The 25,979-nt window shown below is 39.0% G+C and overlaps 1 protein-coding gene and 1 non-coding gene across 3 annotated transcripts in view; one reads left to right on the top strand and one right to left on the bottom strand.

The window, feature by feature from the left end:
• LOC134745350 (tyrosine-protein phosphatase Lar) overlaps positions 1-25,979 on the bottom strand; it is a 631,884-nt gene that overhangs the window by 597,390 nt on the left and 8,515 nt on the right. The window lies entirely within an intron of this gene.
• On the top strand, positions 18,345-18,416 carry Trnaa-ggc (transfer RNA alanine (anticodon GGC)). The gene has a single exon. It is a non-coding gene; the product is annotated as a tRNA-Ala (tRNA).

Here is a 25,979-nt window from a genome sequence, read left to right as displayed (position 1 = left end):
CATAATTTTCAATTAAGCAAATATTTACTGGCCATAACAGGCAGAGATATACTTACCTACCAAAGGAGAGCGAACTAAAGGACATCGACCTTAAACATGTCCTGTTCTGCAGAAAAACAAGGAGACTCGAGGAAATAATGTTGGAATGCCGCCGGGACAGTAACTTGCAGCTCCACCCCCAGGGAATTGGGCTGAATGAACAGAATGAACTTGGAAGGCAATCGACAGCCCGTCTGTTTCGGATCGGGTGTGTCTACGCAACATCAACATAAAATTATAATATGCCATACGACTAAATAAATCAAACTAGAATCAACGCAGGCTGACACCGCTGTCATGTTTGTATGATTCCCACCGGCTGGGCTACACTTTAAATTCGTGTATTTTACCTTTACCCACACACTTATCAAGTGGTATGGGAAGTAGCGAGGACAGAAGCCAGGGCCGTAGTGTGGGAACGTTATATTACACGTCATGCTACTCGTCACGTCCCACCGCTTCCTATTTTGTCGGTTTTCTGGCACGAGTCCTTTGACCGGCAATACCTAGTGCGGAGCGTCGCGATTAAAGAAAAAAAAAACATATTTTGTTAGTGATACTTAAACTAGGGAACCTATAAACTAAGTGTTAGTCTAATTATAACATTTACAACATTTACATAATTAAGAGCTAGCCATAAAAACAAAAACAAATACAAACAAATACCTATTTACTTACTTTATTAATTTGTACTGCCTATTACAATATTAGCCCAGTGCCTTAATATAGGGCAGTCGAGGCGTCCAGCTACCATCCTCAGGATGCTGTTACTGCTGCCTCTCACTCGTCTCAGCAAAGAGGCTACCCTCTTGCGTCTGCGTTAAATGCGTGAGCAGTTAGCCAGAGAGGGCAACATTGCGGCAGCGCGAGGAGCCGCGTGAGGAGCAGTGTGGCGAGGGTATACGGGGCCTGAGGAAGCGAGAGGGTGTAAGCGTGGGAGCATGGGGCCCGTGGGTATCATTCTTCCTCGGATCTCATGTGCGAACTATTTATGTCACAGCATTATTAAGCTTTTATACAGTAGTATTTCCATATTTGTTCTAAAACTCATCGTCAACGAATTCATGAATTGCGGTATTTGGCACTTATGATAATATTGTCCTTGAGTTTTGAGACACGTCATGCGAAGGGTGCTCGCAAATCTTTCAAAAACTACTAGGGGAGACAATACAAAAGAGTGGTTTGTAAAATCATCCCCTTTAGATGTAATGAAGGGGTGTGTGAAAATGTAGAAATACGCGTTTTTTCACGTGGCAAATATACTTGCATTACATAACTGCATGTGTTCTGTTTTTTGAATTTGCAATATCTGTTTGAAAACTACAATAAACATTGGAATGATATTCCAATGACTTACGGTTGTGCATAATGCCCGTATTATGCACAATTATGATAAGTCTAAAAATCTTTAGGTATTCATAGCTTTTATTAGTTTGCCTTTAACCAAAATCTTTGTTACAATTTTGTGAGAATCATTCTACAAAGGAAATAAATTGTTGAATCTTCAATCCGCACCATAAATACCATTTAAACCATAAGGCCTAAAAGGCTCAACAGATCGAGACAGTATTTCACGCCGGCCCACCGCCTACAGCTGTATAAAGCGCAGGTTCGCCCACACATGGAATACTGCTCTCATCTATGGGCAGGGGCACCCCAATACCAGCTTCTCCCTCTGGACCGCATCCAGCGAAGAGCGACTCGAATTGCCAGCGTATTTCGGAACGGCTTGACTCCTTGGCGCTGCGTAGAGATGTGGCCTCGCTCTGCATTTTCTATCGCGTGTATAATGGGGAGTGCTCCGAGGAATTGTTCGGATTAATCCCTGCAGCTTCTTTCCGCCATCGCCCTACGCGACAACATTACCATCCTCACCACTTAGATGGTTGGCAGTCCTCAACTGTGCGTTTCTCTAGAAACTTCCTGCCTCGCACAGCTAAACTGTGGAATGAACTGTCGCCTGCAGTATTTCCGGACCGATATGACCTTCAAACCTTCAAGAAAAGAGCGTATTCCCATCTTAAAGGCCGGCAACGCACTTACAACCCCTCTGGTGTTGCGGGTGTCCATGGGCGGCGGTAATCGCTTACCATCAGGTGATCCGTCCGCTCGTTTGACTCCTATTTCATAAAAAAAAAAAAAGGAATAAGGTGGGCAAATGTGATTACATAAAAAAAGTTTAACGTAAAATCGTTTCAACAATGGCTCACAAAGGATGTTGCGCCAAAATACCAATGACACGCTTTTGTACTCGCCAAAAATTGTAAATTTTTCGTCATTTCAAGCGAGCGTAATCGGCCGTATCATAGGCAAATGTATTATACATAACATACAAATTGTATGATACAATACTAACTTGAATTGAATTTAAAACATCTAGGGTCAAAAACTGCCTACTGCCAGGGGGGTGTCACTGCGCAGTTTAGGTATATTTGACCGGCACACCGCCCGGGCAGGTGTATGGCAGTGGGCTGCCGCTCGGCTCGCACAATAGTCGTGTCACGTGGCGCTCGCGCGAAATTTTAAATTCGAAACCTAAAAAATCGCGATCTAATCTGTATAAAAGATAATGTTCTGTTTACGGATGTCTGAATAAACGGAAGAACAAGGAAGCAGAAAAAACACTTTTTTTAAATTCCGGACTATACATATTGACCGACATATTTTCAAAGGAATAAGTACTTCTGTGGCATACCTACTTCCGTGAGAATCAGACATACTAATCTCCGGCAAAAAAAAATATGTTTGTAATTCCTACATATTTATCTTAAAAATAATAAATTAGTAGGTATAGGTACAAAAACTTGTCAAGTGACAACCCCGTGCCGACACTCGCAGCTCGGTCATAAAACTGCGGCGCGCAAAGAAGATTCACGGTTCGTGCGCGGTTAAAAGTTTCAATTTTGCTTGCAGGCGGCGAGTGTAGGTATAATTTTATACCTAAATCTGGCTTTTGTGAAGGAGTGAATTTTCTGTACGGTAGTAATATTAGTTATTCTGTGCTACTGCCTATTCCTTCTCGTGTAAAGAGAGCTCTTCTTGAACGATTCTGCGGTTAGGTCAAGGAATAAATTTTAAGTACCTACCATTTCGTGATGGATGGCGCAAGCGTGTTGTGGAAAGGAGAAGGCTATGCGACCAAGCCTGGTTTATTGCGTTAGATAGCAGGTGTCGCAGAAAGCAAACCGGGACTGGAACCTCAGGTGGTATAAGCTTTCTCTGCCAAAAATGTGGGAGGTCGTGCCGCTCACGCATCGGCCTCCACAGTACCAAACCCGTTGTCTAAACAGCATAAATCGTCTGCAATAGACGCAATAGCCTGTGATGACCATTTCGTACCTTGTCACAGTGACAATAGAATGAGGTCCCTAGATGGTCCCTAGCGACTTTCGCTGTGACAAGGTACGAAATGGTACGGAAAATAAAGTCCTTGAGTGTATACATCATGTTTCATGCAACAGTCCCCATGCGCCATGTAGGTTGGTAGGTGTATGATTTGATGGATGAGTCCGCGGGTGGAAAGTTAAGACAAGGTCCGCCCGTGTATTAGATAGTATATACTTAGTTATTACGTACAAATACAAGCAGACATTGTGTCTCAAAGATAGCAGACGGGGTCGGCCATGTCAACGCTCTTTTAACGGGTGTGTGCATTGTAAGTTTGCTCGCTTTGATCCATCAACGTTCAGTCAACGCCCAACGGCAATGCACTTAATTTTTTGGACAAACCCTATTTGGTAACAAAGTTAATAAGTAATGTACACTATTCAACATCAACTCAATATATTTAATTAAATAAAGGTACTGTAGGTATTATCCTCGTATGGCCAACATACTTCTAAAGTTTTCTTATCCGACTATTTTCTTAAAATAGTTGCAGTCTGGCGAATGATTTCCGTCTATTGAAACTCTACCTATAGAAAACGTAATTCAAAAATTGTAGGCACTCAAGGTTACCGACTTACAATAAAATACAATACTTATTGCACACCTCAAATAACGCTTTTATTATTGCAGCCTTATTTTATTTTAGTGACGGAACATATTAAATTATTTTAAACCGGGTCACTCACGTATTATTAAGTCGAAGAGCCGTGAAGCGTGAAGACGGTCCTCGTAAATTGGACCGAAACATGTCGAGCTATTCGACTTAATAATACGTGAGTGACCCGGTTTAAAATAATTTAATATGTTTGAGTCTCACGGGAGTTTAATAGTTGAAATTAGTGACGGAAGTTGGCCTAACTATAAGCAGCCCGGTTGAAGTGGTTTCAGAAATCAAAATTAAGTTGAATAAGCTGACAGCAGATTCATCATCATATCAGTCATTTATCGCTCACTGCTGAGCTCAGTCCTCTCTTCTAGTACGCCACCTGTCCCGGTCCTGAGCTAATCTTATCCAGAAGTGACCCGCAATCTTCCGGATGTCGTCCACCCAACGAGCCAACGGACGCAATGGGCTTCTTTCATCAGCGGCCACCATTTCGTTAGCATGTTAGTCCACCTGCCATCACTCTGCCTAGCAACATGTCCCGCCCAACTCCAGATTAAAACATATTTATGATTTATATTCAGATGATAATTTATAATCAAGTGCAAATTGCCTGCTCAAGTCTCTTTTATTTCACTTACCCTATTTACACAACTTGAATGCAAAAACAGCTTAATAAAATTTATTCCCCGACCTAACCAGAGCCGGGAGCCGGGTCAGAGGGGTAATTGCACAATAACTATGAAATTGCAATTAGTTTATGACTAAAATTAGTCAGTATCAGCTTGGAACTAGCACACGCAATACGACTGTGAGTGGGCCAGTAAACTCAATACGATGCAACGGTCTAGAGACTAGAGTTAGTAAGATAAAACTAAAACTAGAGAAATTAGAAAGACTCAGCTTTACGAGTTAAGTTACGAGGAGAAAATTGCGCGTCTTCTCTAGAAATTACTCGGGTTTTTACAAAAAGTCTAAAGAACGTATAGACAGGATGATTAGGGTCTAAAAAAACTGTTTTAAACATGATTTTTTTTAATACCACGTCGGTGGCAAACAAGCATACGGCCCGCCTGATGGTAAGCAGTCACCGTACTCTATGGACGCCTGCAACATGGGAGATATTACATGCGCATTGCCGACCCTTCTAAAACCTGTACACTACTTTTTAGGGTTCCGTACCTCAAAAGGAAAAAACGGAACCCTTATAGGATCACTCGTGCGTCTGTCTGTCTGTCTGTCCGTCTGTCACAGCCTATTTTCTGCGAAACTACTAGACCAATTAAGGTGAAATTTAGTACACGTATGTAAGTTTGTGACCCAAAGATGGACATGTAACTTAAACAAATTAATTTTAAACAGGGGGGCCACTTTTGGGGGGTAAATGCAAAAATTAAAAAATAAAGTTTGTCAAACTATATCGTATATATAATATATATATATATATATATATATTTATAATTTTAAAATAAACAGTTTAGAAGTTATAATATTGTCTTCGGTTACCGCGATAGTTACTCATGAAATAAAACTATGAAAACGGATTATATCGCGTATATTGAATTTATAATACATCCCGACGTTTCGAACCCTTTACAGCGTTCGTGGTCAACGGGTGACCCCGAACCCGACCCCGACCCCGTCCCGAACCCGTTGACCACGAACGCTGTAAAGGGTTCGAAACGTCGGGATATATTATAAATTCAATATACGCGATATAATCCGTTTTCATAGTTTTATTTCATGAGTTTAGAAGTTATTCAAGAAAATAGGCAATAAATGACCATTCCCCCCCCCCCCTTTATCTCCGAAACTACTGGGTCAAAAATTTTGAAAAAAATACAAAAAATAGATCTTTACCTATAGATCACCGGAAAACCTATTAGAAATGTGCAGTCAAGCGTGAGTCGGACTTATTACTTAGTTTTGATCCTACTCCTACGGGTTTTTAAAGACATTCACATAAAAATATACATTGTTTAAATTGTGTAATGTACGGAACCCTTGGAACGCAAGTCCGACTCGCACTTGGCCGGTTTTTGAAGAACCCCATACTGTAGCCCCTCGGGAAACTGTACTGCAGTTTGGCAGATGTGTTTTTATTACTCTGAAATCTCGTTTTTATGGATTAAGTAAATTAAAAAAAACTTAAAAGACCTCGGCAGGGAGCTCATTCTACAGCCGAAGCGTACGCGGGAGGAAATTCCTCTTAATCCGCACAGTACGTTACTCTTAGACTCGAAAGTTTACTGCACTACGCAATATACTGTTACGAACTGAAAGTATTCCAGCTGCGATCGCGCTAATACAATAAATATAAAAAAAAAGCTCGTTTGTGGTGCGCGTGCCGCGGCCACTGCTGCAGCGGTATCATGGTCGCATTTTTATCACCTGTCATGCCATGCGTCACTTTCGCACTTACATATTTGTTAGAACGTGACAGGCATGGTGACAAATGATAAAGAGCCGACCATCTTAGCCCTACTGGACACTATCGCGAGCGCAGACATCTGGCTGATGGGAACTCGGAATCTGCCTAATTCTACGCCGGAATAGGTGACGCAATAGAAAACTGTATCGCCGATATTTTATTGAAGTAAAACTGCGTTAGGCGCGACTAGAGGGTCTCAGATTTTTGTTCTGACGGAAGTAACGCTCAGTAGTGACACACGCACAATAGGACACACGTCAAAGTGCCAACATAGCAATAAACGTTATCCTCAAAGAAGTTTTACTTCATCGCGCGTAAAGATTACACGCACACACTTTTTTAGGGTTCCGTACCCAAGGGTAAAAACTATTCATCAGATACAGCCTGGTGACAGACGGACAGACAGACAGACAGACAGAGCCTATTACTAAGACACCCGCTGTCTGTCTGTCCGTCTGTCACCGGGCTGTATCTTACGAACCGTGATAGCTAGACAGTTGAAATTTTCACAGATGATGTATATGGCGCGGAACCCTTCGTGCGCGAGCCCGACTCGCACTTGGCCGGTTTTTTCAACAAGCATTTATGCATGCTAAAACATGTTTACGAAAAAGTAGCCGCTGCTCGGTAATTCACGTTGCCTGATAATAAATGTATTTAATTTTGTTCAGTATTTGTCACTAGTTGTTTCTTGTTGTATTTTATGTATGTTTATGTCATGTTTCTTTTATTTTTGATTACTTTTGTAATATCTGCCGTGATTTTTCTCAACGGAAGATAAGCGCTAAAAAAAGTCGCCAGCATCATACTGAGATGAGAGACCAGGCACTTTTTCCTTCCTTTGTTTTCCTAATTTGTATAATTATATTTTTTGCGTTTGTGTCTAGGAATTGAGTATTTTTTTATCTTTCTTATCTTATTTTATTTCGAGTCTTTCTTGTCGGATTGTAGCATTAATACATTCAGTGCCAAGCGCGTACCACGCGCTACGAGCGTAGCCGATAGCATGCGAAAAGAAAACCCGTATGTAGCGAAAAGCGACTACGAACAGAGAATCCGCCCAGCAGGTCACTGGTAGTGAAATGCGTTAAAGCGTTATATTGTAGATTTATGTCATTTATGCCTGCTTTACAGAGCGCCCATCTCAAGCTTTATCCTTTCCCGTCATCATCTTCCTCGCGTTGTCCCGGCATTTTGCCACGGCTCATGGGAGCCTGGGGTCCGCTTGGTAACTAATCCCAAGAATTGGCGTAGGCACTAGTTTTTACGAAAGCGACTGCCATCTGACCTTCCAATCCAGAGGGGAAACTAGGCCTTGTTGGGATTAGTCCGGTTTCCTCACGATGTTTTCCTTCACCGAAAAGCGACTGGTAAATATCAAATGATATTTCGTACATAAGTTCCGAAAAACTCATTGGTACGAGCCAGGGTTTGAACCTGCGACCTTCGGATTGCAAGTCGCACGCTCTTACCGCTAGGCCACCAGCGCTTAACTTTATCCTTTCTCGTATGGAGCAGAAATCATAATATAAGTAGGCACATCATATTCGTAATCGCAACATGTTCATATCCCAACAAATGGATTACCTAGTGACCCGGGTTGTCCGAAGTAACAATTTTGCGTGAAACAAATTACTATTCTCAACAGTAACAGCTCTCTAGATATACATTATTAGTTTCTGAGAAATGAGGATCAATAAGCATGTTTCGATTACATCTCGCCGCGGGATTAAAATAAATACTGAACCAATATCCATAATAAGTAGGTAACTTTGTGAAATTGGGTAAGTTTGGGTGTTATTCGATTTCAGACGTGTATCGCGTGTATTAAAATAAATATATAGATTTAGGATAGAAATACATTTTTGGAAAAACGTTCATACAGCGCCTCTTCAGTTATGCAGTGTTCTAGGATGCCGTCATATAGCGGTGGTCTCCATACAAAATACTACTCCATCCATATTTTGCCGTTTTATTTTATATGGAGACGGCCGCTATATGACGGCACCACTATCCCAGGACAACAGAGCTTTACAAAAAAGACAAACAGACAGACTTAAGACTAATACATTTCTACAGAACTCTGTTGTGAATACATAAGACTTTGTGATTCTTTATACTATTATACAGAAGGATATTTGTCGAATTTAAACTATCGTGAGACATAATACTATATAACTTAGCTAACTTTCCTTTGCTTTGCATTTTCAGGCACTGTTAGTGCTTCAAAATGGAGACCCAGGCTCTCCGAAACATGTCGCGCGACGCGAGTGACTAAAAATACGTGAGTGAAACCGCAAAGTTAGCTAGGGATATTTTGTGGTCGTAGCGTGTGGCCAGATCATAGAATTTTATCATTTCACGAAATGCGACTTTAGAATTGATCACTTCATGATATGGTTAGGTTAGGTTTGGTTTTTCATGATCCGGCTAACCGATAATTACATGAAATGATTGCCACATCATGAAATGATCAATTCTAAGATCTTGCCACGACATGGAACGTTTGATATTGACATTGACCAAAAGTAATTAAGGCTGTTTTTTTATGTTACTATTGCTAAGACTAGATGAATTCAACAAGTGCGTGAGTATGCTATCTATAAGCATAGACCTTTTAAGGCATTACATATGTATTTGTGCGGTCTCTGTTAAAAAAAAAAGATAATAAAGATCATTTATAAAAGCTGAATCACTATACTTTATACAACAAAGTCCCCCGCCCCCGCCGCGTCTGTCTGTTTGTGTGTATGTATGTTTGCGATAAACTCAAAAACTACTCAACGGATTTTCATGCGGTTTTCACCTATCAATAGAGCTATTCGTGAGGAAGATTTAGGTGTATAATTTGTTAAGGTTTGTGTAACCCGTGCGAAGCCGGGGCGGGTCGCTAGGAATGAATAAAAACTTTCATTCCCGTTTCGTTTCACACAAAACTCTAAACGCTGCAACCAAGATGGCCGGTATACCTTACCTTATTAATGACTCGCTTGAATCCCCGAGGCGCCTGTATCCCCCTATTCCCACCAGGACAATATGCAGGCAACCTAATAAGCTCCACAAGCTGACTAATTGGGTTAGAGCATTGTGCTTCACAGCGGCGCGTACAATGGAAATATTCGCGATAATATTTTACGTGGAGCAAGATTAAAACGATGAGCGCGGTGTACGAGAAATTGTTCGGGCATGTTTTATACTAGGTTTTAACAGAGTTCGAACAAGTTTAAAATTCGTACGGTGAAACTGTGCCTAGCGGGACGAATAAATAAATAAAAATAGGGGTCGCTTTGTTTGATATAATTATTGAAAGTCATAATGTAATGATTGTCATATTATCATTAGTCATAATTATGAAACCGTTAACTTTTCAGGATTTTCCTTGGGTTGTCCTATAGATAGATTAGGTTAGGTTTGTTTTATGGCAATCCTGAAAAGTTACGCGTTTCTGAGAAAAACCAAATTATGAATAATGATAATATGACAATCATTACATTATGACAATGACTTTCAATAATTATGTCAAACAATAGAGACCCATAAAAATATTATGGGACAATCTTACACACATAGACCTAATCCCACAGTATTTAAGCTCAAAGCTTGTGTACTCAAATACATAGAAAAACGATCCATAACTCAGGAACAAATATCAACGATAAAGACACAAATAAATGCCGCGAGGCAGGTTCATTACAGACTAGGCTAAACTAATACTATTAGGCCGGTAAATAGAGTAAATATTAGTCCATGGACTGTCAAATCGTATGGGTTACCATGGCAACACACTAATAATATTAGACTAATACCGTTTTCGAGAAATGGGCCCCTGAAGGCCGTTCAAGCGTTCAACGATTGAAGAAAACAAGAACAAGCTTTAGTTTCTGAATAAATGCCTGCAACATACGAACAGACAGGCCATGACAAAACTACATAATTATTGTAGTTAAGAACTTAAAAGTGTGAAATGTGTCGAAGTATAGAAATGGAACTGGTGTTCGGAGGTTTTCAGTTCCATATTGTAGAAAACAGGAAGCATTTCGACTATAAAATTCTGATATTGTTTCTAATATTGATTGTACTTTAATTGAAATTGAAATCATTTATTTTTTTACTCGGCCTTTTCGCACTTGCATGTGTAACCTGAGAGATAACCTGAGGAAAATCCTGAAAAGTTAACGGTTTCAGAATTATGACTAATGATAATATGACAATCATTACATTATGACTTTCAAAAATTATGTCAAACAAATTGACCCCGCGCGGCCAATCGCCAAGACGATCGCCAAGGTTGTATAAAGCCGGACAAGTGCGAGTCGGACTCGCCCACCGAGGGTTACGTACTTTTTAGTATTGTTTCTAATATTGATTCTACTTTAATTGAAATTGAAATCATTTATTTTTTACTCGGCCTTTTCGCACTTGCGTGTGTAAACGTAATGCGAGAGATGCACCGAGAGTAATATCAAGGACTTAATTTCCGTACCTTGTCACAGTTACAATTAATATGAAAGTCGCTAAGGAGCTCATACTATTGTCACTGTGACAAGGTACGAAATGGTACTAAAATTAAATTCCTTGATCGTACGTGACGCTTTTTTTAACACCTCTGATAAAGCTAAGAAGCCGATATTTGTCATGATAACTTGGCTTTAAATTCTACGGTGTATAATACTGAAGGAACAATATTTTCATACATACATACATACATATAATCACGCCTATCTCCCGGAGGGGTAGGCAGAGACCACGGATTTCCACTTGCTACGATACTGACATAACTCTTTCGCTTCTTTGACTTTCATAACATTCCTCATACACGCTCGCCGGTTTAGGGTGCTCTTGACCTGGTCTTTCTTCTGGATTTCCCCGATCTGATCAGAGAAAGTCCGATTTTCAATATTTTCCTAAAATAATTTGATTTGTCTAGTTGAATATCAAACAAAGTTTATATTTTAAAAGTACGAATGCCTCTCTAGATCTCTAGAGCAATTCTAACATTGCGGGCAACGGACAACTTCACAGTTTCTTTTATATTCTGCGTATAGTTTAGTCTCTGTCTGACCCAGTTCGACTGGAAACTACTGCTCTTTAGGCGTTCATATTGGATATTCCAACCGCACGCCGCTCCGGTGTGCGAGCGGGACGTCGCTATATACATCGATAGCCTTGTCTCGCTCACACACCAGAGCGGTGTGCGGATCCGCATCAGAGCACGTATATAAGGCGTGGCAAGGATAGTGGGGGCAACGAGCATTGCAATCTTATGCAAAATGAATGTTGAACGAATACAATGAAAGAAATAGATTGCTGGGAAACGTTGGAGGATTAGGTTTTTTTGTTGTAAACAAGTTTATTTTTGAAGTAAAACTTCGTTAGGCGCGACTAGAGGGTAACTCAGTTTTTTTTTCTGACGGAAGTAACGCTCAGTAGTGACACACGCACAATAGGACACACGTCAAAGTGCCAACATAACGATAAACGTTATCGTCAAAGAAGTTTTACTACAATCGCGCGTAAAGATTACACGCACACATTTTTTAGGGCCGGTACATACGAACTGCAATCCGACTGCAACTTGTTTGGAAACTGCACGCCGACGCTGCAGTTGGCGTGCAGCTCCCATACAAATTGCAGTCGGATTGCAGATCGTCTGTACCGGCCCTTAGGTAAGTACGATACACTCTGTGTAAGAAATTTGATAGGTGTCCATCACTACACACGTCTGTCCCTATGTATGCTTAGATCTTTAAAACTACGCAACGGATTTTGATGCGGTTGTTTTTAAATAGATACAGTGATTCAAGAGGAAGGTTTATATTATAATATATGTATAATTTGTAAAGGTTTTTTTTTATGTGATAGTCAGCAAACGAGCAGACGAGCCGCCTGATGGGAAGCAGTCATCGCCGCCCATGGACGTAAGCAACATCACAGGAGCCACTTAAGCATTGCCGACCCTTGAGAACCCTAAATACCCGCTTCTTGAAGAATCCCATGTCCAATCCCAGGTTTTGTGTAAATTATTTGAACTACCCGTGCAAAGCCGGGACGGGTCGCTAGTTAATTTATAACAAATAATTGCGCCAATCTTACACCACCAGATATGGAGCCAGATTCAGATTAGACAACTTGTTACGGTTTTTATCTTAATTTGATACGACCTTGACCATCGCTCACGCTGATTGGAGCATGCGAAATGAAGTGGAAGTCGTGCGTAAGATGCGCGCCAAGGGTCTCTATTGTTTCCCATATAGTTTTAAGTCATAATGTATTGTTTGTCCACATTTTCGTTAGTCATAATTTAGTTTTTCTCAGAAACGCGTAACTTTTCAGGATTGCCATAAAACAAACCTAACCTAACCTATCTATAGGATAACCTGAGGAAAATCCTGAAAAGTTAACGGTTTCAGAATTATGACTAATGATAATATGACAATCATTACATTATGACTTTCAAAAATTATGTCAAACAAAGTGACCCCGCGCGGCCAATCGCCAAGACGATCGCCAAGGTTGTATAAAGCCGGACAAGTGCGAGTCGGACTCGCCCACCGAGGGTTACTTACTTTTTAGTATTTGTTGTTATAGCGGCAACAGAAATACATCATCTGTGAAAATTTCAACAGCTATCACGGTTCATGAGATACAGCTTGGTGACAGACAGACGGACCGCGGACTTAGCAATAGGGTCCCGTTTTTACCCATTGTGTACGGAACCGTTAAAACCAGTACAAAACTACATAATATAACAATTTGATAAATTTTGGTATTTTGGTTTTTTTTGGTATTTAGGGTTCTCAAAGGTGGGCAACGCATAAGTGGCTCCTCTGGTGTTGCTTATCTCCATGGGCGGCGATGACTGCTTCCCATCAGGCAGCTCGTCTGCTCGTTTGCTTCCTATTACATTTAAAAAAAAAATACAAAAAAAAAATTTGGATCGATCTCCGGAGCTAATATTATATACTTTTTCTGTATTATGCTTATCGTTTCAAAAAGTATATATATACAAGACGGTGAACCTTGATTTCAATATTTTGTCCAATGCATATTCCCGCCACTCAATACAGAATGTATCGAGGTCGTCCCGCCATCTCCGTTTGGGTCTTCATCTGCCCCGAGAAACATTCTGTGGGATCCAGTACGTGGCTAATTTGGCCCAGCGTTCTGGATACATTCAGCAGTTGTGCCCTGCCCAGTCCTATTCCAGCTTAGCCGGCCTTCATGCCCCGTGCCAGTTCAATATACGGTAAAAAAATATCTAGATGTTATATTGGAAATAACAACGTTAATTGTGTTAATTGGATAACAGAAAATGTAAGGGCAAATCGCCTTGCGTGGTACGGGCATGTGATGCGGAGGGATGAATGTCATGTGACGAGAAACGTATTAAGAATTAATGTGGAGGGAGGTACGAGGTGAGGAAAACCGAGGAAAAGGTGAGGTAACGCAAGTGAATGATGAGATGACGGGTGACAGAAAGGTATGGAAGAAAAAGACATGCTGCGCCGACCCCAAGTGAATGGGACAAGGGCAAGCGAATGATGATGTTATATTGGAAATTTGGAAACGCCTTCAATTTATCTAAAACCACTCTTATGCATTGAGTTCGCTCATACCGTATTCGCCTCGTCGCAAATGCGACTAACTTCCAAACTTTCCAACCTCATTACTCTTACTCCAACCCACCACAAAAGAACTTTACATCCCTAGAAACTCATCTAAACATAGGACCTTTAGGTCTCCGAGCGGTGTGGACCCGTACAAACTTAACTTTTAAAATGTACGTATATAATACCTACTTATGCTAACGAGGGCCGAACTTCCAACACCCAGAGTCAGACAAATAACGTACTTGCATTCGGTTTTTCTCAAGCTTAACTGGTGACTTGAGGAATACCTTAATCAGTAGGGACTTTCAGTATTAGTAGCACATTTTTATAACACTTTAAACTCGCGTTTTGAACACATATTTAATTATACGAACGGGTCGGGTAGTTGCAATTTCCGCGTCTACCCCGAACATTTTTAGGGTTCCGTACCCAAAGGGTAAAAACGGGACCCTATTACTAAGACTCCGCTGTCCGTCTGTCTGTCTGTCACCAGGCTGTATCTCATGAACCGTGATAGCTAGACAGTTGAAGTTTTCACAGATGATGTATTTCTGTTGCCGCTATAACAACAAATACTAAAAAGTACGGAACCCTCGGTGCGCGAGTCCGACTCGCACTTGGCCGGTTTTTATAAACTAATTTCGGGTAGTTTAGTGTTGTTTATTTAGATCTCCGTTGACATTTTGCTGGGACGTCATTCTTTCCGTGACCACAGCTGGTGCAACTCAGCTTAAAGGTCGGAGTTTAACGTAACAACAATAAAACTAAATCGCGGTAGACCCGTTCGTATAACTAGTAGCACTTTTAGTATTAAGTAGCCTCTACCCACGACTGAACATGATTCTTCCGCGCAGAAGGAGCATTCTACCAAAAGAGTCGGGTACGCCATCACTATTCTTAATCGACTTCGATGTTCAAGAGGAGGTTCTCAATTACGTTTACTCATATTTTTTTTATATTTGATACCTCATTTAATACATATTACATGCACATAATAGTATGATCAAATTTAATGAAGTTTTTTAAATTTAATTTCAACAGTTACTTCTTTAAATTTTTACGCCATACAGCCAGACCATACGCGTCACGTTATCGTCAAAATATATCTGATGGAATGTCCCAGAAGTCATTCAAGTCATTGATTTATCAGAACTGAAATCGGGATCCATGTAAACGATGGAATTTCTCAAATCGTACTACTCAAAAGTATTCAAATTTAAGATTTTTCCGTAATATTCGGAGTGGTATTATCGAGAACCAGTTTCAGGATCGGATCGATTAAATGGTTGTTTGCCCTTGACCCTTCGTTCGAACAGTATAGTGCGACATAAAACAGTAGAAATTAAATAAAATGAAACTATAGTTTGTCAAGCAAATCTTGTCAGTAGAAAAAGGCGGCAAATTTAAAAAACGTAGGCGTAAAGGGTTATCGTCCCATAGAAAATTAGAATTTCGCGCCTTTTTCTAGTTTTTCTACTGACAAGATTTGCTTTACCAAATAAAAAAAAACCATACTAAATTGTTGCCATGTTTATGCATTTCACGTCAAATATGTAATAGTTACGTAGGAAGTGGCGCCCTCATTTATTTTCTACAATTTCTTGTCGGACTATAACGCACATAACTGACCTTAAATCGTTCCATTAATGGTCGATTTAATGAGTCAAATCACAGAATAAGTAATTGATCGAGTGAACGCGATGCGTGAGCGAACTCCGTTTGGGCTTGGGCAAACAATATAAACATACTTTCATATGTCTGTACCTGTAGTGTACATTTCATTAGATATGACGAAGGTACGCGTTTGCGTTAAATGTCATTTTGTATGGAATTTTGAGTTTCCAAAACGTACCGCTTGGCGCGCTGTTCAAAATCCCATACAAAACTAGACATAACGCAAACGCGGACGCACGTCACGCTATCGAATGAAATTTATACTAAGGGGTCTGAATATTCTTCTCACATTTCTTACTTATTTTTTTTTTCTCGTGAAGTTTTGTGAGCAGGTTCTTGATGCTGCGTGTTTGTATTTCAATTCAGTTTTGATTACTTTTTAAAAAGGCGAAGCTCATCCACACAACAGGTCATCAATTATTTCATACAATATGACCACCTGAAACGCCAAGTGACATCTTCATCATTAAAAACGTGATTGTCAGAACTAACCACTTCGTTGGTTGGAGTAAACCATTTCAGACTTGAAGTAAATCTACTTAAGCAAAGTTTTTATTCGTTAGACACTAACAGAGGCTATCAATTACTGGGTTTTATAAAGAGTTAGCTACTTTATACTTAGAATACTTTGATCAATACGCTTCATAACTTTGTATAATACTAGGTTACTTTCAAGATGAGATTTTGCTTTAACTGCGTACCACTATTAGTTTCTCATTTTAAATAAACGGAGATAACCGTGTTTATTACTTAAGTCTCACTTAGAAAAAATAACAAAATAGCGGAAAAGATAAACCACAAACTAGACACAAATTAACAACTAAACATATCACCTGCCACTTTGAGAACTTTCCTAAGCCCTATAAGTAATTATCAGTTTTAAAGTTACTGACCGACGGCATAAAATATCTAGAAAAGACGTATCATACCTTGTACCAAGTATTACCCTATCCTTATTTTGCCTTCATCTGAAATTGTCTTAGTTCAAAAATGCCAAAAATCTCAACTTGAACTTTCAGCTTTGCCAAATTATATCGAAAAACTTAACGGCCTCGCAACGAAGACAGTACAAAACTAACGACCCATTAAAACGCCTAACCTAACTTCACTTATTATGTTCTTAATAACTTCTGAGGTTGAATTTTGCAGCAAATGAATAAACCGGCTGACAATGCTCTGACCCTGACCCCTCGGAAGTCAATAGGCAAGAAGGTCAAATTTACCTTTCCACATTTACACCTTATCCCATTGCATTAAGGCGAATATTGTATATATATTTCAGACCGCACACGGCGGAACTCCTTAATGAAGGGCAGTAAACATGGCTCGAGGTTTATTCTTACAACACTTTCAACATCTAAAATGACCTTTCGTAAATCTTATTACAACTACATAAAGTCTATCGGCAGGTAGTCTGTTAGTATAAGGCGAAGGTGTACCTCAGGGAGGTGTGTTAGGTAAACTTGTATACCTATGTAGCACGAACACGTGTAATATTTTCCACTTATCGAAATCGAGGGTTTATTTATGTTGAAACAACCTTTGTAAACTTCTCGCAAGTATAGTATGAGAACTTTCCAGACATAAAGTTAGAGCAAAGATTCGATGACTGTACAGTAAAAGTCAAAGATATGTTTATACTTTTGAACCTTACTCCTTTGCAATGTAATGTTTGCAGACAAATAGTCCATATTATAGAATTAAAAATAAGTAATTAATCACAAATTCATAAAACAACACACACCAAGTCAAATAAATTAAATGAACACTTCAGTCAATGAACAGCCGATACAGTTAATGTTAATCATTGGTCTTACACTCGTCTGTCGTACGAAATATCCATAAAATCGAATATCTAGTACTCAACAATATTTTTAGACAAACGAAATTAAAAAACAAAAAAAAAACCTTTGAATGCAGTTTTGTTTATTTTTAAAATTAAAAGAATGTTTCCTTTAAGTAAAATGGTTAATAGTAAATCTTAAGGTTTTAAGGCACTTTCCCTCCAGGGTCTATTACTTTTTTCCACCCTGTATATGTAGAACAATTAGACTGTAACAGATACTTTAGCGGTAGTGTAAAACATATAATTTAGGCAGGGCGAAGTTTTTAATAATTCGTTCTTAATAACTTTGGGAGCAAATCAAATTATATTTTTATAAATATAATGTTTTCGACCTTAAATTTTTATTTATTTATTATGAAATAACAACACAATATCGATATACGGTGGCTAAAAGATAAGTGAACTCCCGTTGCTAGGGAGGTTCTGGAATTATACTGAGCAACTTTTACTACGGGACCAACCCCGAAATCGCAAAAAAAAAAAAATTGGCTGTCATACATTTTGGCTGCTCCATTTCTATGGGAGGGTAAATTTTTTTTTCGCGATTTCGTGGTTGGTCCCATAGTAAAAGTTGCTCAGTATAATTCCAAAACCTCGATGGCAACGGGAACTGCACTTTTTTTTTTTTTTCAACTTGTATATCAATAATAAACACAAATAGATGTGATGGTCAAGGTTGCGAACCTTAATATGCAGATGTCGCTAGTGACGTCGTCACAGTTGCAATGATTAAATTCGCGTCGATTGACGGATGGTCAGCTGGCGCAATTGGTAACGCATTGGACCGGCAATCCAAGGATGTGGGTTCGAGTCCCACGTTGACCAGAGTTGATCATCGTTGATTTTTTTCATTGTGATTGACATCTGTTTATACAATTTATAGATTGTAATAATGTGGTACGTCCCACAATAAAAAAGGAAAAATATATTAACATTTAAGAAATAGATGTACTTAATATACTACAGAAGAAAGGACCTTGCCATTCAGTGGCCTCTGCCACCTTGAGAGCTCGGTCACTTTTTCTTTAGTATATAGAATAGAATAGAATAGTTTTTATTCGTAAACACACAGACAATAGACATACATTACATATGATATCTACTTCAGTTTATAACTTATTCTTTCTTTCAAAAACGGTAGCAAAAAGGCCTCACTTGATCCAAACTACATCCCCTTATCACTTGTCATATCAATAATGCAAATAAGCTGTTATCGGGTCGACACCGTCCCTATAAGAGTACGAGATAACCCACATATATACAGATGTCACCGAAAGCCCCCGGGGAATCGAGGGAACGAGGCGAAATCTACAGCACTCCATAACTTACCCGGGAACACTTTAACAGAAGGCCGCATTCGAAGTTAGAAATACATATAGTGGTCTGATATGTTTTTGCCGTTGCAGTCTTGCTGGATATATTAATGCGTGCGAGATGCACTTTAAGCAACGTGTTGAGATTCTTAAAATAGGAATGTGGTTTCTGTGCTATCACTTCGTTTATTCGTTGGTCTTTCGTGTCAAATCGTGTTCGTCTTCGTTCGTTCGATTTTCGCGGTAGACCCCCTGGGCTAGCTATTTTCACGGCTTAAATAATATTACACTATCAAAAAGTCAAAATGTATTGGGACGGGATGACAGATGCAACGAAGTCTCGTTATCATTTCCATACCAACATTAAGCCTACATTAAGTTTATCTGTTGTTTTTTTTCTATTATCAAAGATAGATATAACTCCGTAATAGATGGATACAGTCTAAGGAAAAAACGTGCCTCGAAAATCAAGAAAATTTGATTCTCGTTCAGAGGGCGCTACTAGCTTTGGCCAACTGTCGTATAGATGGCGTTGACGGTTTCGTTTGTTATTTACCAATTTTAACGCATTTCAGTGAAAGAACATGGGTCAAAATCATAAAAAGAATTAATGCAAATAAAAAAAATCATTTATCCATATCTAAATACATTTTATCGTATTTTTAAAAATATTTATTTTTAGTTTTAAAGTGTGTCGACAGATGGCAGTGAATTTACTGGGGTTACAAAATTTACTATGATAGTACCGCTCTAGTATAAGTTACTCTATGCTATTATTGTCAATTGGCTAGGCTCTCTGAGCTTCCGTTAAAACTGCCACCGACGGCAAACATAACTAACCATTCGTAATCCTTATTGCAACGATATAAAGTCTACCATTGAACAAGTTACGTTGCTTTTATATAGCGTACAAAGTTTTATTTTGTTCGTTCACGTTCACGGTCTGCCTGACACTACATAAATGTTTATGATATTTTATAGTAGCGGAGACAGTGACTCATGAAAGGGGACGCTTAAGACGAAGGTAGGTATACGGCCTGATTCGAACTTATACGTCAAAAATTTGCTAAAGATACGATATTGATCGGATATGTCAGTGTCAAAAGTGACATTTTTATTTTGAGTAACGTCACTTTTGACACTGACATATCCGGTCCATGTCGTATCTAGCAAATCTTTGTCGTATCTTAAAGTTCGAATTAGGCCGATAGTCTTTATAGTCTGTCAATCAATTTCCGTCAGTATAAAAAAGCGGCAAATTTAAAAAAATGTAGGCGCGATGGGTTATGGTCCCATAGAAAATTTGAATTTCACGCCTTTTTCTACTGACAAAATCGTTTGACCGGCTATAGTTTTCAAGCTGAGCTAGTTGGAGAGTATTCTCTATTGTATGTATTAGAAATCGCAAACAGATAAGGTTCTCCATAAAAATAAGGTTCAGAGACTTCAGAGTGCTATTTAATATTTATCTGTTATCATCTCTATGGCCCTCCAACCTCATCCTCTAATGACACCGTGGATTGATTGTTTTCTTAATAGGCGTGACATTGTATTGATGATGAGACTACGTTCTGGACATATCCCATTGAACCAATTCGGTTATTTAATGAAGAAAGTTCCTTCTCCTAATTGTGATGAATGTGATGTAGTAGAAGACGTGTACCATGTTATAATGGAATGTGTCCGGAATGAAGCTGCTCGGATACAACTGGCTTTTTCAAGCCATAATACTATGTTTGATGTCGGGGGCTGCAATAGCGTTCTGGCTGCTCCTCTGTCAGACTCCGCCATGGCGCTACTGCAGCTTGTACGAAAGGCTATTGTTAATAGATTAAGTTAGTTATAATAGGCAGTATCAATATATTCGCCTTAAAAATATTGTCGGTAACGACCCATCCCTAGGCAACATTGGCTACTACCATGTTGAGCAACAGTATTTATTTTTATTCTAAAAGTTTCATCGTAATCTGTGTTCTAATAGTTAAACATTATTCGTAGCATGTTGTAGCTATCTGGGTTACAATCTGCAGCCAGCCTTAGTGGTAGTATTGACAATAAACAACTACTATTGGATTTATATCGTTACCAATATAGCCAACCTGTCCCAGGCTTTCAGTAGATAAACCCTGGTGTTGTTTCCATCGCTGCCAGAATACAGGCTAGTTAAGGGGCGTAAAGCCAGGAAATTAGAAAGAAACAAAAGATGCGGCGGGCCGCGCGAAACATGCGACGTATGATATAGCGGTCGTGCGGGTTTTTATCTTTTATCTCAATTAGTCTGACACTATACTTCTAAACTACAATTTTACGTTAGCCCCCACTTTGTTCCATCATAATAAATAAATAAATAAAAAGTCATTTATTGTCGCAGTAAAAAAAAAACATTTAAAACCTTCGCGCTTTGAACACATATTAAATCACATTTATAATTGGGTATATCGCGAATTTATTTCTCATTTCTCATTCTCTGAAGGAGGGTCATTGTTGTTCTAAAAGGTGTGCAGAAAATGATACGTGTCTGCACTAGAGCATTTTACGTTCGAAGTACGATTTTTGAATTTTTTTTACGATAAGCAATTGAAATTTGAGTTTAAATGGATTTGTTATACAATTTCCATTCTGATATTTGACTCTCCATTCCATAAATAACGACACTTTTGCCTAAATTGGTAACTGAAAGCACCTTTAAAAAATACTATAAAAATGTATACTTGGTCATGTTTTAAAAAAAACACATGCATTTTACTATCCTTGTATTCGAAATGAAAAGAAGAGTATTTAACTCGGGTGAAAGGCATCATTTCAGCCTCGGACTATTGGCGCTCTCACTGCGCTCGAGCGTCAAAATACCTCGGCAGAAATGAGTGCCTTTCATCCCTTGGTTAACAATCTACTATTGTTACCTTTATTTACCGACGTTTCGACACAGGTTTCACTGGTCGTGGTCGCGGCTAACTGACGTCATCGTCATCGTCGTCGTGGTGGTTGCTGGGACGTCAGTTAGCCGCGACCACGACCAGTGAAACCTGTGTCGAAACGTCGGTAAATAAAGGTAACAAAATTAAATTCGCGATAGACCCGATTATAAATGTGATTTAATTTCCATCATAATCTGTTTTCAAACGAAACTATTTATATTATGTACTGTGACCAGCCTTAGTGGCAGCAGTATTGACAATAAACAACCACTATTGGGTTTATATTGTTGCAAATATGTATAGCCAACCTGTCCCAGGCTTCTTCAGACTGAAAAGTGCTCTAGCTAGATAAACAGAGGCGTATTTCATTCGATAAAGAGTGCGAGTGAGTTAATCGCTCGGGCCAAGGGCGACTTACTATCCTCTTTGCCAGGAGGCTTGCTGCGATTACTCTTGCACATTGCACAGCAGCGATAAAGAGGCAGATAAAGAAATTTCTATTTTGGTTTTTCGCGGTAGAGCCTCAGAAAGCAGTAGGTACCTAACAAAGCACATTCAGCGTCTATACCTATATATGTAGTAGCGGATCAAACTAAAAGTATTCTCTAATAATTTCACAAAAAAAAGAGATACCGTAAAACCAGCCAACTATTATCCAAAACCAACTCGAATATTCGAATTTAAACTGTTGTGAGACATACTAACATTAAATAAATTTACGGTTTAGCTTTAGACTGACTTGTTTGCGCGAGTGACTAAAACAAGTGAGTCTAATACGTAAAATTATTTAACTCGAATATCTTCGAACGACTTTGGGAACAAATCAAATTATTTTTATTAAATATTTTGATTTGTTTTTTTTTCCGAATATCTTCGTTCAGGTGTAAAAAATATTTGAATGTTACATTGTTTAAAAGCAAAATATTTTCGTAAAAGGAAAAAATGACTTAGTCAACACCATAAAGAAGATTGGTATTGATACTTCATTATGTGTTGAACTTGTGGGCCTTAGTTGTAGTTCTGGGGCCCGTTTATCAATAGCTTGTAGCTTGCAGTACAAGCGGAACTCACTTTTTGGCAGCTTTTGTTAGAAAGAGAGTTCCAAGTTGTATTACAAGCTTAACAAGCTTTTGATAAACAGGGCACTGGACTAATATTACGTTGATTTTCCTGTACATCTCATTTATATTAGATTTATTTTTATGTGGCAAACACTTTTGAACGCGAAGTATAAAATAATAATAAACACAGGGAGCATTGGGGATCGACCTGTCGCACGCTTTTATTGCGGTCTAGATAAACAGAATGTGGTTTCACTCGCTGACAGAGAACGAGCGAATCACGAACCAGTGGAGAATGAGGCAGATAGCTTAGAGACAAGAAGAGAGTTTCGGCATAAAAATAACGTTTCGGCCAGTTTCGGTTTAGGCCAAAAAATTTCCGCAACTTCCGGACGCGCCGAAACTGCATTTTCGGTAGTGTCCAGTAGTGTCCAGTAGTGTCATGCTTCGGTTTCAGCAAGAAATCCGGTTTCTGTCGGACACTGTTTGTAACCTTTGGTAAACAATCTACTATTGTCAATGTATTTTTGGGCCAATCTGTATGGCGTCCGTTTGACAATATAGAGCGAGAGTTGTTTAAATTCGCGTAGTTGTTACGGCTGGAGATCACGTTACACTGGTTTCCTACTTACTCGCTCGACCTATCAGAATACAGGCCAAGCGCGGAAAAGAACTGGGTTGAGAATAGATTAAAGTGCAAATGGAACTGTGGAAACGTATCCTCGTATACGCAACGTGACTTTTCCAGTCCCGCCCGTCCGGGATGAAATTTGTATATAAGGCTACCACCTCAACAGACGCGATATCGATTAAACAGCTAACGAATATTTAGTAGTGTCCGTCCGAAGTTCCGGTTTCGGTATAAAAATCATATTTCGGCTCAAGGTTCGGTTTCAGCCAGAAAACTGCCGAACCTTCCGGCCGTGCCGTAACTGTATTTTCGGTTGGTTTCGGCATAAAAATCATGTTTCGGCCAAAGGTTCGGTTTCGGCTTAAACTAAAGCAAAACCGAATCTTCGGTTTCGGCAAAAAAACTGGTTTTTGGACCCTAATACTTTTCTAGTTTCAGTAACTAAATAGTCGATACCTAGTCGCAACATGTCAAAAAAACCGCTATTAAAGTCTGGCAAACATTAGAGTTTCATCACTGATACATACATCGGGGTTTTTGGTGCGGGAATGTTTTACACTAGCCGAAAAATAGGTAAAAACTGTAAAAACCAACACTATTTTAGCATTTCTAAGCACAATAAAATTGGAGCTTACTACCTATTTTTAATTCATAGTTTGGTCATTATTTTACAATAAACAAAGTTATAAATACACGAAATCATTCCCGCACCAAAAACCTTAAAAATATATTTTTGATAAGACTCCTTTAACGTCCGTCAGAGTGGCAGCGGATAAATTAAAAGTATCAAAGCCGTCTGTCGCCAGAATGAAAAAAGAACGATCTATGTTTAAAACCATATGTGCAACAAACTGCTTCTAGATATGAGAAGGACCAAGAGGTACATGCCAAAAGAGGTAACCAATAAATTTATAAAAGTTACCTGAAAAAAATACTCAACGATTTATTGACGATTGAACCTATGTTCCGGCGAATCCCAATGATGCTTATGAAGGAAACTTTTCCGTACAACCATTCATTAACTTCCATTCAGTCGTATAGATGTGACTTAGGGCCAAAAAATTGTACCAAAAGCCAATTTTGTTAGGAAATACTTTGTATGGCAAAAGGAGTGGCTGCAAAATCGGGAACAGCCGTATATAGTATATGACAGGCCGCGAAAACTAAGAAAAAAAAAACACAGTTGTCGTAGGAGTAAATTCGGTATGAATCAAATAACTTAATTAACTCTGTGACTACTTTCAACCAACATCATTACTTTTAATATTTACCTTAAATTTCATATTTTGAAAATAAATTGGTCTCTTTACTTCCGGGACGCCCCATATCTCTGTCTATGCTTCGGTTACAGACGACTCGTGCCAAACTATAGTTAGTTTCTCACTAATGTTCAGGGTCCTATTCTAAAAAGTTTAGAAACCACATAGGGTGAAGAAATAATTGGCGGTCAAAAGGTTAACCTTAGGTGATGTGACGTACATTTATCATACTTGTCATAAACTATGTGGTTTCGGACCCGAGCGTAATTACCCTTAAAGGGTAAAATTTAGTTTTGTTTGGTGATAATTCCTGCCTGAGTAATGTTCATTAAATTTTCAAAAATAGGACTGACTTCTTTTCATAAATATTGTAGTATATGTGCTCTGCTACTATACTATTATGGTAGATGATACTTCTACTAGATGTGCAAATTACGGAAAGTTTCCAAAAAGTTAGAAACTTAGAATAGAACTCGGAAATTTCAGGTAACTTTCATTTTGGAAATTTCACATGCACATACGGTTAGGTGGCTAAAAAATAAGTGCATTCCCGTTGCCAGGGCGGTTTTGGGATTATACTGAGCAACTTTTACTATGGGACCAACCCCGAAATCGCGAAAAAAATGTGGCTGTACCATCATACATTTTGGCTGGTCCATTTTCTATGGGAGGGTAAATTTTTTTTTCGCGATTTCGTGGTTGGTCCCATAGTAAAAGTTGCTCAGTATAATCCCAAAACCTCCCTGGCAACGGGAATGCACTTATTTTTTAGCCACCCTGTATTAAAAAAAAACTCATCCTAAGCAGCCATTCTGAAAAAGATTGAAATCGCCTTACAAAACAAATTGGCTTTTATTTTTGAAATTTTTTTTTTTTTCATTTTTCCTTTAATTTAAAAATTTGTAGTATTACCTACCGCTTGCAGACGTATGTGCTTAATAAGAAAAAAATACCCCGTACCTACCCGAACCGAACCCAATTGTAACCGAAGACAATATTAAGAAAAAAATAGTTGAAGTTGGCTTTTGCACGGTTACAATTGTTACAAATCTTTAATCTTAGGCCAAAAAGACGAGTCCAAGAACGGCATTTTAGGTTGTTCGTGCACTCCATATAAGGAGTATGACCGTTTTGAAGTAAAAGTAACGCACTCTTAGTACTTTCTTATCTTGTATGGTGAACGAAATTGCACCCAAATGGGCGATT

The sequence above is a fragment of the Cydia strobilella genome, chromosome 11, assembly GCF_947568885.1.
Source record: "Cydia strobilella chromosome 11, ilCydStro3.1, whole genome shotgun sequence".
In the NCBI taxonomy this organism is placed as follows: domain Eukaryota; kingdom Metazoa; phylum Arthropoda; class Insecta; order Lepidoptera; family Tortricidae; genus Cydia; species Cydia strobilella.
Note: the sequence above shows the minus strand (reverse complement) of the source record. Positions and strands in the feature narration are given on the sequence as shown.